At 47.3% G+C, this 13,006-nt stretch overlaps 1 protein-coding gene across 12 annotated transcripts in view; it reads right to left on the bottom strand.

The window, feature by feature from the left end:
• The window catches only part of ZNF592 (zinc finger protein 592), a 54,896-nt gene extending 46,127 nt beyond the window's left edge, over positions 1 to 8,769 (bottom strand). For 8 of the 12 annotated variants that reach the window (XM_065548353.2, XM_065548352.2, XM_065548346.2 and 5 more), the window contains exon 1: positions 8,464 to 8,769. The gene's annotated coding sequence lies outside the window, so the exon portion shown is untranslated. Of the gene's footprint in view, positions 1 to 7,929; positions 8,221 to 8,463 lie in introns of those variants that run through there. The other 4 variants (XR_012415301.1, XM_065548342.2, XM_073996590.1 and 1 more) reach the window with 2 other exon arrangements.
• Between the last annotated feature and the right edge of the window lie 4,237 nt (positions 8,770 to 13,006).

Below are 13,006 nucleotides of genomic sequence, written 5' to 3' on the forward strand. Positions count from 1 at the left end.
CCCGTCTCGGCCTCCCAAAGTGCTGGGATTACAGGCTTGAGCCACCGCGCCCGGCCCAAAAATCTAATATTTTTAAGGGCCTAAAGATTTACAGCCTTAATAAAGTATTAAATGGTGAAGTAGTTTTTATAACCTCAGCCAGTTAAGTTCAAGTCTGGGGAGAATAACAGCACAAAGGCAGATAGCAGCCCAGCCACACAGACCAGAGCTTTGGCTGGGCAAGTCCAGAAAAATCTGAACTGCTCAGTGCCCATCCCTGGGTCCCCTTTTCTGAAAATGCCAAAGTTCTGCCTCAAATGCGTCATCAGGCCCTACAATGTCCCTGAGATGGCTTACAGTTACAATGGACACCTATCTTCAAAACCTCTCTCTGTAGTCTCACCCTGTCCTTTGGCTTGTAAAGGAATACTCGCAATTTCAGGAACTGAACTGACAAAAAAAGTAGAATGTTGTAAACTACAGCAAACCAGGGGGATAAAAGCGGAGCCAGAGTACACTCTGCTGGCTCACATTGGCTCTAGCTTGCCAAGGGCAATGTGGGTAAAATGTTCCTGCATCCAAAGACTGGCTATAAGGAGCAGCCCTCCACCTTGCCCCTAGTATGAGCTAAACTCCTAAAAGGTGGGAAATCCCAGGAATGCATGTAAGGGTTACACATGGGAACTCTCTCTCTTCACAGTCCCTTGATCCTCAGGTTGTAACATTAAGGCCTCTAGAATCCCCATGCTGGTGTGTGAGAGACTGAGCCCAGTGGTCCATAGGAGGTAGCCCAGAGCCACACCAGAAAAGGAGTGATTTCTTTAGAAACACCCCTAAAGAAAGCAACCAACTAATGAAGCTAGAAGCCAAATCATACTCTATTCATCAGCTCCTCCCAGATGGGTGCAGCCCTGCCTCTCTGAATTCAGGGACTATCCCAATCAGAGGTGCTAGCCTAATCCACCTGTTTGAATGCATATCTAACAAAAGCATCTTATCCTGAGAGTGACGGAGGAGGCCAATTCCAACATCACACATCTCTATAGGGACATAGTTCTAGGCAGCTTTTGAGTTTTTGCTTTAGGGCATTCAATGTTCGTCTCCAAAATGAAACTAGGCTTACAGGATGCTTGTTTGTTTTTGTAAAGATGATATATACATGTCTGTATAAAATTCAAATGATAGGAAGAAAATATAAAGAACAAAGTAAAAACCACCCCACCCCTCCACTCAGGTAAGATCTTACTGTAAACTCTGTCCTTACAGAGAAGCAAGTCTATTCTGAGTTAGACCTGGGATATAGGTCTCGTGTTCTCTGGATGAGTCTGTGGATTTATTTTTATGGAAGAGGACCCTTAATGCCACCTCTGGACTACTCAAAAAAGTTTCAGGCTGGGCACAGTGGTGACTGTCTATAGTCTCAGCTACTCAAGAGGCTAAGGCAGGAGGATTGCTTGAGCCCAGGAGTTTGAGGCTAGCCTAGGCAATATAGAGACCTCATCTCTTAAAAAAAAAAAAAAAAAAAAAAAAAATTTAAAAACACTTTTTTAAAGTTTTCAAATCTCAGCCAGGTGCAGTGACTTACGCCTGTAATCCCAGCACTTTGGGAGGCCGAGGCAGGAGGATCACTTGAGGTTAGCAGTTTGAGACCAGCTTGACCAACATGGTGAAATCCCATCTCTACTAAAAATACCAAAAAAAAAAAAAAAAAAAAATTAGCTGGGTGTGGTGATGGGTGCCTGTAGTCCCAGCTACTTGGGAGGCTGAGATCACTTGAACCTGGGAGGCGGAGGGTGCAGTGAGCTGAGATCGCACCACTGCACTCCAGCCTGGGCAACAGAGTGACACTCTGCCTTAAAAACAAAACAAAACAAAAACTCAAGTTTTTGCAATAATCCTAGACCTCTCAAAAATAAAAAGTTAAAGTCATGCAGCCCCCCTACCCCACCACACATACTGATTGGAGACCAGATGTTAATCTGTTCAGCAGACATACTCCTTTTCTTCACTCAACACAGTGGCAGTCGTTCTACAATCTATCACACACATAGACATTATCACCCTTTTCATCCCCCAGAGTGTGTTGATGAGAGAAAGGGAGACACCAATACCTCCTTTTTTTTTTTTTTTTTTTAAGAGATGGGGTCTTTCAATGTTGCCCAGGCTGGTCTCGAGACCTGGGCTCAAGCAATTCTCCCACCTCAGCCTCCCAAAGTGCTGGGATTACAGGTGTAAACCACCATGCCAGGCCTCATCATCATCACCTTTTTTTTTTGAAATGGAATCTAGCTCTGTTACCCAGGCTGGAGCTCAGTGGCATAGTCTTCGCTCACTGAAACCTCAGCCTCCCAAGCTCAAGCGATTCTCCTGCCTCAGCCTCCCAAGTAGCTGGGATTTTAGACGTGTGCCACCACAATCGGCCAATTTTTGTATTTTTAGTAGAGATAGGATTTCACCATATTGGCCAGGCTGGTCTCGAACTCCTGACCTCAAGTGATCCACCCACCTCGGCCTCCCAAAGTGCTGCTGGGATTACAAGCATGAGCTATCGTGCCCAGCTGCCCATTATTACCTCTTGATATAACACTTTCAGAATCTGAAATGGAAAAGGTAAGGAACTTAACCAAAGTCACGCAGTGACCAGAGGACAGCCCATAAGTGCTGACAGCTTTGAGGAATAACTGTCGTGGCACCAAACTCGAAAGGTATTCATTAACTTTTATTTGAGCCACAAAAAGGATCAAATGTGTCATTTCAACAAACACACACACACACTTTCCCTGCTGTTAAACAGAAGCAAATGGTTGGCTGAAGTAGCACTCTGATCCTCTGAAAACAGTTCCCAAAAGCAATTAGCTAATGGATATCACATCCTACACCCTTGGAGCAAGCAAAGGGAGGCCCCTGGACCAGAGATGCCCACAAATGAAAACACACAGATTTTGGGTACATGCAATTGCTCTACCTCAGGGACATCAACATTCAGAACTCTCTCCTATTCAGGATGTTCCTATTTTTTAAGAAAAGAAAAGTTTAAACAAATTTACATGTAAAGATAGGAATAAGGCCAGGCATAGGGGCTCATGCCTGTATCCCAGCACTTTAGGAGGCCAAGGCAGGCAAATCACTTGAGGTCAGGAGTTCAAGACCACGCTAGCTAACATGGTGAAACTCCACTCTACTACAAATACAAAAATTGGCCGGGTGTGGTGGCGCATGCCTGTAATCCCAGCTACTCAGGAGGCTGAGGCAGGAGAATCGCTTGAACCTGGGAGGTGGAGGTTGCAGGGAGCCAAGATGGCATCACTGAACCCCAGCCTGGGCAACAGAGTGAGACTCCATCTCAAAAATAAAATAACAAAATAAATTAAATTAAAGCTCACCATGATCTGGCTGAGTGGAGGGTGGGAATTATTTTCTTTTCTGTCTCCAATGTGTAAGGAAGATAAAGATCCTAAACCAGTGTCTCCTTCACATGCAGCCAAAAGCCCTCTACCCCGTCCAAGAGTTCACAGACCTCTGTTCCCAGAACAACTTTCAATGCATCTGCCCACAACCACTGCTAGCCACAATTTATCCAAGCTACTTAGAATCTGCATACCTTCTCCATTAACCTAATTCTATGGAACACTCCTTTCTGATATTTTATTTCTGTTATTCCTCCCATTCCTTAAGTTTTACAAATACAGGATCCCACATAAACAATACAGAATCATTCATTCTATCAATTAATAATCATTGTTGACTACACTGAATAGAGCTTGAGGAAAGATTATGTTAACAGAAAGGGTTTGTTTTCATGGAGCCTGAGAAAAACAAACAGGAATTGAGGAGCAAGTGTTTGTTAGTATGTCCCAGCCCTGGCCAGAGAGAGGGGAGCAATGGCCAGAGGACAGAAACATCTGTCATTCTGCAGTTTCATTTCTCATGGTCAGTTAATATCCTAAGTTTATTCATGAGTCTCTTCCAAGTTTGGTTAGTGAGTCAGTCTCTCTGGATCCGATCAGCTCTGAGTACCCTACAAAACTAAATTTCTGGTCTACGAAGCAGAGAACCAGATCCTGAAACATAGTGATGCCCCCCAAACAAAGCCACCCCATGATAACATCTATCTCCACTCTCTAACTGCAACGCCTATCATGGGATGTATGTGATGTATCTAAGACTCTCTGGTAGCTCCCCATGGCTTACAGAATAAAATCCAAACTCCTTGACCTGCCTTTCACAGCCCCAAATTAGCTTTCCAGCCTCATCCCGAAACAATGGGGTCTACCATGGCTCCATGCTTTCATACCTATGACTCTATCTACCTAGAATGTTCTTTGCTCAATCTTATTTGCCTGTGAAACTCCTATTCTTCCTCCAAAGCCCAGTTCAAAAGTCACCTCCTCCCTGAAGTCTTTCCTATTTACCCAGGGATTTCATTCTTACTGTTTCAAATAGCTCTTTAACCACAACTGTGCTAGAGAACTTAAGTACACTGTAACTCATCCTTTAAAATATCTGAGCTCCACTGGATACTCTGAGCTCCTGGAAGAAACTCACTATGTATTCCACAAGCATGAAATGGGAGCTTGATGTTGAATGACTGATCACATGGAACATGGCATTAAGTTATTAAGAGACGATAAGAGGAAAAAAAAAGTCCCACAAAATTCAAGAAATAAATTATCTATATATTTAATCTCATTTAAAATGACCACAATATGGCTGAGACACAACGTGGATATTTCAAACATTTAAATAATAAAACCAAAGGCCTGCCTGGTGGCTCATGTCTCCAAGACCAGCACTTTGGGAGGTGGAAGCGGGAGGATCACTTGAGGCCAGGAGTTCAAAGCCAGCCTGGGCAGCATAGTGAGACATTGTCTCTAGTTTTGTTGTTGTTGTTTTTTGAGACGGAGTCTCGCTTTGTCACCCAGGCTGGAGTGCAGTGGCTTAATCTCAGCTCACTGCAACCTTCGCCTCCCAGTTTAAAGCAATTTTCCTGCCTCCACCTCCTGAGTAGCTGGGACTATAGGTGTGCGCCGCCACGCTCAGCTAAGTTTTATATTTTTAGTACAGACGGGGTTTCACCATGTTGGCCAGGCTGGTCTTGAACTCCTAACCTCAGGTGATCCATCCACCTCAGTGTCCCAAAGTGCTGGGATTACAGACGTGAGCCAACACATACAGCTTGTCTCTAGTTTAAAAAAAGAAAAAAAAAAACTAATAAAAATGTTTAAAATAATAAAAGCAACCAACACTTGAACCCAGTGCTAAACTGTTTACATGCTTAATCTGTACAACAACTCTATGAGATAGGGACTTTCATCTGCACTCAAGATGAGGAAACTGAGGCACAAGAGAGGTTAAATAACTCAAGATCATTTGGTTTGCAAGTGACAGGAGCAAAATGCAAACTTCAGTGGTCTGGCTCCAGAGCCAGTGGGCTCTGAATTCAGGCAGACGTGCTTTGAATCCAGGCTATGTTACAAATATGGCTTTGAATAAGTCATCCATCCCCATTGCATTTATTTCTTTGTAAAATGGGTATGATAACCTCTTTCTCTTAGGGTGTAGAGAGGACTAAGTTAAATATAATAATGTATGCAGAAGTCTTTAAAATTGGTTCTCCCGGGCCGGGCGCGGTGGCTCAAGCCTGTAATCCCAGCACTTTGGGAGGCCGAGACGGGTGGATCACGAGGTCAGGAGTTCGAGACCATCCTGGCTAACAAGGTGAAACCCCGTCTCTACTAAAAAATACAAAAAACTAGCCGGGCGAGGTGGCGGGCGCCTGTAGTCCCGGCTACTCGGGAGGCTGAGGCAGGAGAATGGCGTAAAAACCCGGGAGGCAGAGCTTGCAGTGAGCTGAGATCCGGCCACTGCACTCCAGCCTGGGCGACACAGCGAGACTCCGTCTCAAAAAAAAAAAAAAAAAAAAAAAAAAAAAAAAAAAAAAAAAAAAATTGGTTCTCCCACCTGGCAGGTACTCCATAAATGCTAATTCATTTTTGCCTTCCCTTCCTAAAAGCTAGATGAAGCAGACTCACAGAGGCAAAGGATCTCCCCCAGACTGCTTGAGGCCTTTCCAAACAGATCAGGTAGTTAAGCCACTCAACCCAGAAAGCCTTGCCTTACCTGCTTATCTCAAAAGTCCATTCCCTGCACAGGGGCTAGAGACCTTTTAAAATGTAAATGTCATGTCATTCCCTTAAACTCTTCAAAGGTTCCTAATTACACTGGAGATACAAACGAAACTAAAGAGGCAGGCATTCTGCCCCCAAGGCCCCACTGCTCTAACTTGGCCCTAGTCTCCAGACTAATCTCCCCTCTCCTTTTCCCCCTCCAGTCCCACAGGCCTCTTTCACTTCCTCCTTGCTACAGTCAGCTCCACACATGGTTAACTCTTAACCCTCCTTCAGATCTTGGCCTAAACGTCACTTCCTCAGGGAAGCCTTTCCTGAGCCCCCAAATCAAATCAGTCTCTTAACCCTCTCTTCATAATTCTCTCCTTATACTCACCGTAGTAAATTATTAGTTTACTACTTCCTTCAAAGTTTTACTCGAAAGACACCTTCTTAGGAAGGCTTCCCAGGCCACCCTAATAATATAAATTCAACTACCACCCCTGATACCTCAGATTCTCCTTCCCTGCTTCCTTTTTCCCCTTAGCATTTCACACTTTTTAACAGACCATATTTTTGTTATATACTTTATTTATTGTCTTCACCCCACTTCCATGAAAGCACCACAAGGGCAATCATTTTTGCTTTCTTTGTTCACCGTATCTAGAACAATGCCTAAGACATATTTGTTGACAAATATTTGTTGTTGAAAAAATTTCCACGACTATTTATTTATTTTGAGATGGAGTCTCACTCTGTAGCCCAAGCTAGAGTGCAATGGCACGATCTCAGGTCACTGCAAACTCCCATCTCCCAGGTTCAAGCAATTCTTGTGCCTCAGCCTCCCAAGTAGCTGGGATTACAGGCATGTGCCACCACACCCGGCTAATTTTGTATTGTTTTAGTAGAGACGGGGTTTCACCATGTTGGTCAGGCTGGTCTCAAACTCCTGACCTCAGGCACTCCACCCACCTCAGCCTCCCAAAGTGCTGCGATTACAGGCGCGATCCACCATGCCCGGCCACGACTATTTATTGTTAGACTTTCCCAATGGCTAACAACTAAAACATGGTATCTTTCTAGCTTACCACTGTACAGCCAACACCTAGCTCAGTGCCTGGCACATAGTAAGTGCTCAGTAAAATTTATGTAATAAATCAAAGCCACAACTAGTTGAAAAATTGGAAAATGATCAAAATGGACGCACTAACACCACACTTCTGCCTCTTTCACTGTGTAATGTAACAGTGAGGTTGAGGAAACAGACTACTGAAACACGACCAAGCATCCACCAGGCCAGGAATCTGTCTGTCCACATCCTCTGCACTCTGCCATACCGTGCACTATCCTGCACCCGGGACAGAAGCACCCTACAGAGGCCCTCCATGAACACAGGCTTGAACTCAAGTGGGCAAACCATAAGCCAAACACCATCTTACCCCCCAAGTCCCATTCTTCTACTGCCAGTCCTATTCTAGACTAGTCCTGGATGCCAAACATGCTTCCCCGGGTGGGCCTGTGGACTTATTCCAATCCAGGACCTTTAATGCCACCTTTGGCTTACTCAAAAAATGGTTTAAAATCCCTAAACAGCTTCAATAATGCTGCAGTTCTCAGGAGCAGGCATACCTAAGGTCATACGGACCCCTCCCCCTCACAAACGCTGATCCAAGGCCAGGAGGCCATCTGTCCAGCAGACGCTCTTCTGTCCTCCCTTAGGTCACACTGAGCCTCCCGTCAACCCCCTCGTTGGCAGGAAGAGTCCTTGCAGAGAGATAATTTTCACCCTGATCAACATGCCTGGTCACCCCTGAGGACCCCAACTCTGGAGCTCTAGGAATACCTGTCTGCTCCCCGAGAAACCCTCCCCAGGGTCAGAACTTGGGCTCAAGGGAGGGGAGGGCTGAGGGGCGCCGAAGAGCGTCGTTCCCCGAAGTGTCTGCCCCGTGACGGCGACAGCTCTCCGGGCGGCGGGGACGGTCGGGCTGACAGGCCGTCCCAGGGGGAGAAAGTGGCACCGTTATCCGTGCCCGAGCGGGGGGCTGCGGGCTGTCGCCGAAGGCGGCCGCACGTCCCGCCCTGCGCGGAGGACAGCAGCGTGCCCGGCCTGCAGAGGAGCAGCGGTCGCAGCGGCGGAAGGGGCCGGCGCCCGACGGCCGGGGGCGGGGTGGGGTGGCGGCCTGGGCCCGCCAGGCGGCGGTCGGGGGAAGTGGCTGCCGCCTCTGGCGGCGGGCAGGGTCCGCCAGGCTGCAGGGCAGGGCCGCGGCTCCAGCTCGGGCTCGGTCCCGGCTCCGATCCTCCCAGGCCCAGGCTGGGGCTGCCCCGGCCCGCAGGCCCCGCTTGGCCCCACTCGGCCCGGCCCCCGGGGGGCGCTTACCTGGCGGCTACGGCGGCGACTGTAGGCCCGGGTCTCGGCCGCGCGCGTCCCCAGCGCCGGCTGCGGGAGCCACAACATGGCGACGGCGGTGGCGGGCGGGGCTGCGGCTCCGGGGGCGGAGCGGGGGCGGGAGCCGGCTTGGCGGCGGGACCTGGCTGGGGCTGCCGCGGGGAGGAGCGGGGGCAGGCGGAAGGCGACTCGGACCTGGGCACCGGCCCAGGACGGTGCGGTTGAGGGGCTGCCCCGGCCTGGGCCCGGCCTCCCGCCTCCCGCCCGAGGCGGGCTGCGCGGCGCAGGCCCGGCGACAGCGACGACGGCGGCGGCGGGTAGGGCGGGGCGGGACGGGACCGTACGGGGCGGGGCGGGGACGGCGCCGCTCAGGGTTGGATCCCCGACCCCGGGCGTCCCCCGCCCGGCTCCAGTTCCCTCCACCCCTGCTAGGCACCCTGTGCGGTCCAGCAGGCAGCCGCTCCCTGCGAGCTGAGCCTCTTGTCCTCTGACGCGCCTCGGGGCAAGGGCCGAGGCCGCCCACTAGAGGAACAGGATCTGCCTACGCAGCTGTCTCGCCGGCGAAGAACGCCCAGGACCCGGGACTGGGTCCTCTTCACTGAGACCTGGCGCATAGTGGGGCCTAGTCGAGGCTGTTAAGTGAAAGGAAGCAGGGGTGGCGTGGGCCTGGCGCTCAGGTGCGCCCTAAGGGTTTGGTCATACAAGGACATTCGCTCAGGCTTGGAGGTGCGGGGCACTCTGACATGTTGCCACTGGGGTAACCGAGGGACGTGCGGCAAACAGAGATGGAGGACTGGCAACGGGTGCCTCAAAGAGGTAGAGTGGGAGATCTCTCAGGGTTACTGGGGAAGCGTTGACTCTGCAGGGTGAGAACTCAGAGAGTCTGGCAGAAGGCCAGGAGGGTGACCGGCAGGACCTTCCAAGAACCCGGCGTACCTGGAAACTGGGTCCGCAGGATTAGGGCGGCAGCAAGGTCAGGGTGTGGGAACACGGAGATGAGGCCCTGGTGCCTGGCAGTGAGCACACACTGCTAACCGTGGAGAAATTCCTTCTCCAGGAAGGAGATGCAAATTTGCAAGAGGGCTGGAACTAACACGCAAGCGGGGCCTGCTGTGCACCAGGCGCGGAATTCAGTTGAAAGTTTGGCTAAGCAGTATGTTAGCGATGAAGCAATGAAGTCAATAAAGGGTGATGATTTCAAGTATTTGGCAGTGGGGGAGAGAGAAAAGTAGGCCTGTAGCTCAAGAAGTACCAAGAATAAAGGAGAAAGTTGGGTCCTACTGTGGAATCTGAGGCAAAACCATCCCTTAAGCCGAGAAGTTTGAGTTCAGCCTGGGCAACATAGCGAGACCCTCCCTCTCTACAAAAGAGTAAAGGGAGAAGTTGATTTTTTTTTTTCTCTCTCTCTCTCTTGAGACGGAGTTTTGCTCTTGCAGCCCAGGCTGTAGTGCAATGGCGCGGTCTCGGCTCACTGCAACCTCTACCTCCAGGGTTCTGGTGATTCTCCAGCCTCAGCTTCCAAAGTAGCTGGAATTACAGGCACACGCCACTTTGTCTAGACAGAGTTTCGCTCTTGTTGCCTAGGCTGGAGTGCAATGGCACAATCTCGGCTCACTGCAACCTCTGCCTCCTAGGTTCAACCGATTCTCCTGCCTCAGCCTCCCGAGTAGCTGGGATTACAGGCATGTGCCACCATGCCTGACTAATTTTATATTTTTAGTAGAAATGGGGTTTCAACATGTTGGTCAGGCTGGTCTCAAACTCCTGAACTGAGGTCATCCGCCCACCTCAGCCTCCCAAAGTGCTGGGATTACATGCTTGAGCCACCGCTTCCGGCCCTAATTTTTGTATTTTTAGTAGACATGGGGATTCGCCATGTTGGCCAGGCTGGTCTCAAACTCCTGACCTAAGGTGATCCACCCACCTTAGCCTCCCAAAGTGCGGGAATTACAGGCATGAGCTGCCACGCCTGGCCGGTGATATTTTTTTTTTTTTTCTAACTTGAGTGGGGAGACCTTAAATAAAGGAGCTGAGAGGGGAGAATGGCAGATAAGATGTAGGATAATTGATGGTGCAAGATACCGGAAAAGGAAAAGTAGATGAGAAGGGGGAAGGGGGAAAGGGGAGAGCAAAAAGTCAGAGAAGTCCACCTCTTACTACACGATTTAAAGAGCCCTTAAAGACTGAAATATTTTGAGGTAGGGAGGCATGCATGCTTCCATGGATGAGCTGCCTGGATTACCCTCTACAATCATCCTTAGGGCAGCTGGTCTCACTGTCCTTTAAAATTTAAGTACAATTGACTCCAAACCCGTGTACCACTTAAGAAACCCAGCATACCTGCCAATATCTCCAGAGTTTCATTGGGAACTTACATTTCTCCTAATTATCTCAGGCTCTAATTTCTTGTTTCCGAAAAATATTGTGCTCTTTGGAAGATTTGTCACCATATCCCAGATATTAGTCCATTTATATTACCTTAAAATATTGCACCCTACCTATAAGCAAGAAAAAATACTCCAAATTATATGATTATGTTATAGTTACATAATTGTTAAATAAACTAGAGTTTGTGGCCATTAAAATCATGGCAAAGAAAAATATTTAATGATATGGGAAATCTTTATAATTAAAAGTACATTATAAGGTGATATAGCAGATGGTTATAAATATACATAAATATGTATAATGCATAGATTTTAAAACAGGACTTTTCTTCTGTGACATCTATATTTTCTTATTTTTATAGTGCATGTGTATTTCTCCTGGAAGCAGGGAAATGGTATCTTTAAGTAGCTTAAGTATTTTTAAGAAAGGAATTTTTAAAAAGATATTTATGGGGTTCAAAAGAAAAAAATATATATTAGGGCTGGGCATGGTGGCTCACGCCTGTAATCCCAGCTCCTTGGGAGGCCGAGGCTGGTGGATCACCTGAGGTCAGGAGTATGGGACCAGCCTGGCCAACATAGTGAAACCCCATCTCTACTAAAAGTACAGGCATGGTGGCACGCCTGTAGTCCCAGCTACTTGGGTGGCTGAAGCATGAGAATCACTTGAACCCAGGAGGCAGAGGTTGCAGTGAGCTGAGATTGCGCCACTGCACTCCAGCCTGGGCAACAGAGTGAGACTCTGTCTCAAAAGAAAAAGAAAAAGAAAAAGATATTAGGATTCTGGAAAGGAATTTGGAAATGAATCTTTGAAGTGTAGATGGGACTTTAGCAAGTAGAGATGGACTGGGTTAGGAGACTGTCCCAGGCAGAAGGAACAGTACAACCAAGAACCGAGAGTGAGAAATAGATGGACTGTTCAGAGGGGAGCGCCAAGAAATTCATTTGGCTGGAGCACAGGACTGGTGTAGAAGAAAAGTAGGGGAATCAGTGTGGAAAAGTAAGGTAGGACTATATCAAAAATGGTCTGGAATGCTAAGCTGAACCCTGTGTCCTTTGCATGTCAGGAAGAACCACTGAGGCTTGAATAGTGCAGGTAATAAATTTGCAAATAAATTGTCCTGTAACTTCTTACTCAATGAGGTTTTAGGTCTCAACCCATCAGTCCTAATATTTGGACATTTGATTGACTCAGAGCAATGAGTTAGGGGCAACAGTCTTTGTATCCCAGCTGTTTACAGACTGAAAATTGGGTCTTGCTTCTCTGGCTATTAATTACTACAATTTCTCTTCACCATGCAGGAGAGTTTCAGAGCGAGAACAAATTAGCAAAGAGCAAAATGGAAAGGAAAAAGAAATGTGCACCTTACACTAGTACTTAGAAAACTTTTTTGACTGCGATCCTCCATAAGAAATGTATTTGACAGCTCAACCCAGAATGTATGCATGCCTATACACCCACACACCCCTGTAAGACAAAAGTTTCATGAAATACTACCCTTATTTTATGAAATGCATTAATGCATTCTGATATTTTCAACTAATTAATCTTATTCTTTTTAAATGCTGATCAGGACCTACTACATTGATTCCATAACCCCCTGCTGGGTCACAAAGGACGTTGAAAAGAAGCTCAACTATAGCCAGATAGCCTGCACCCTTAAGCTTGCCATGTTTACATGTCCCAGAAATCAACAGGATAGACAAGACTCTTCTAAGATGCTGTGGAGGGGTGGGATGGAAGGATTAACAGGAGCCATGTTTGGGTTTCTCTTCCCTTGTCAGCATATGTTTCCTAATATCAATATTTCTCGGGGGCTATAAATATTTTCTTCTTTGTCCAGCTCAAGATACAGATTAAACTTCAAACAAGGTAGACCAGAGACAATTTTTTATTTGAATGAATAGAATCATGGACTAAAATAAAAGGAAAAATAATTTATTGATTGTAACCGTTATCTTAGTTGTGACAATACATTGAGGCTATCTTATCTAACACTGTTGGAGTATTATAAGGACAATAAGTTTAATCTCTTCCTTGTAAATTTGGAAGCAATGGAAAGGTGAAAATATCAACTTTATTGCCAATAAAGCTGAACTGAAGAATGTGGCTTAGATGGTGGCCAATAAGCTTTTTAATATTTTTC

Source organism: Macaca fascicularis, chromosome 7, assembly GCF_037993035.2.
Source record: "Macaca fascicularis isolate 582-1 chromosome 7, T2T-MFA8v1.1".
NCBI classification, from domain to species: domain Eukaryota; kingdom Metazoa; phylum Chordata; class Mammalia; order Primates; family Cercopithecidae; genus Macaca; species Macaca fascicularis.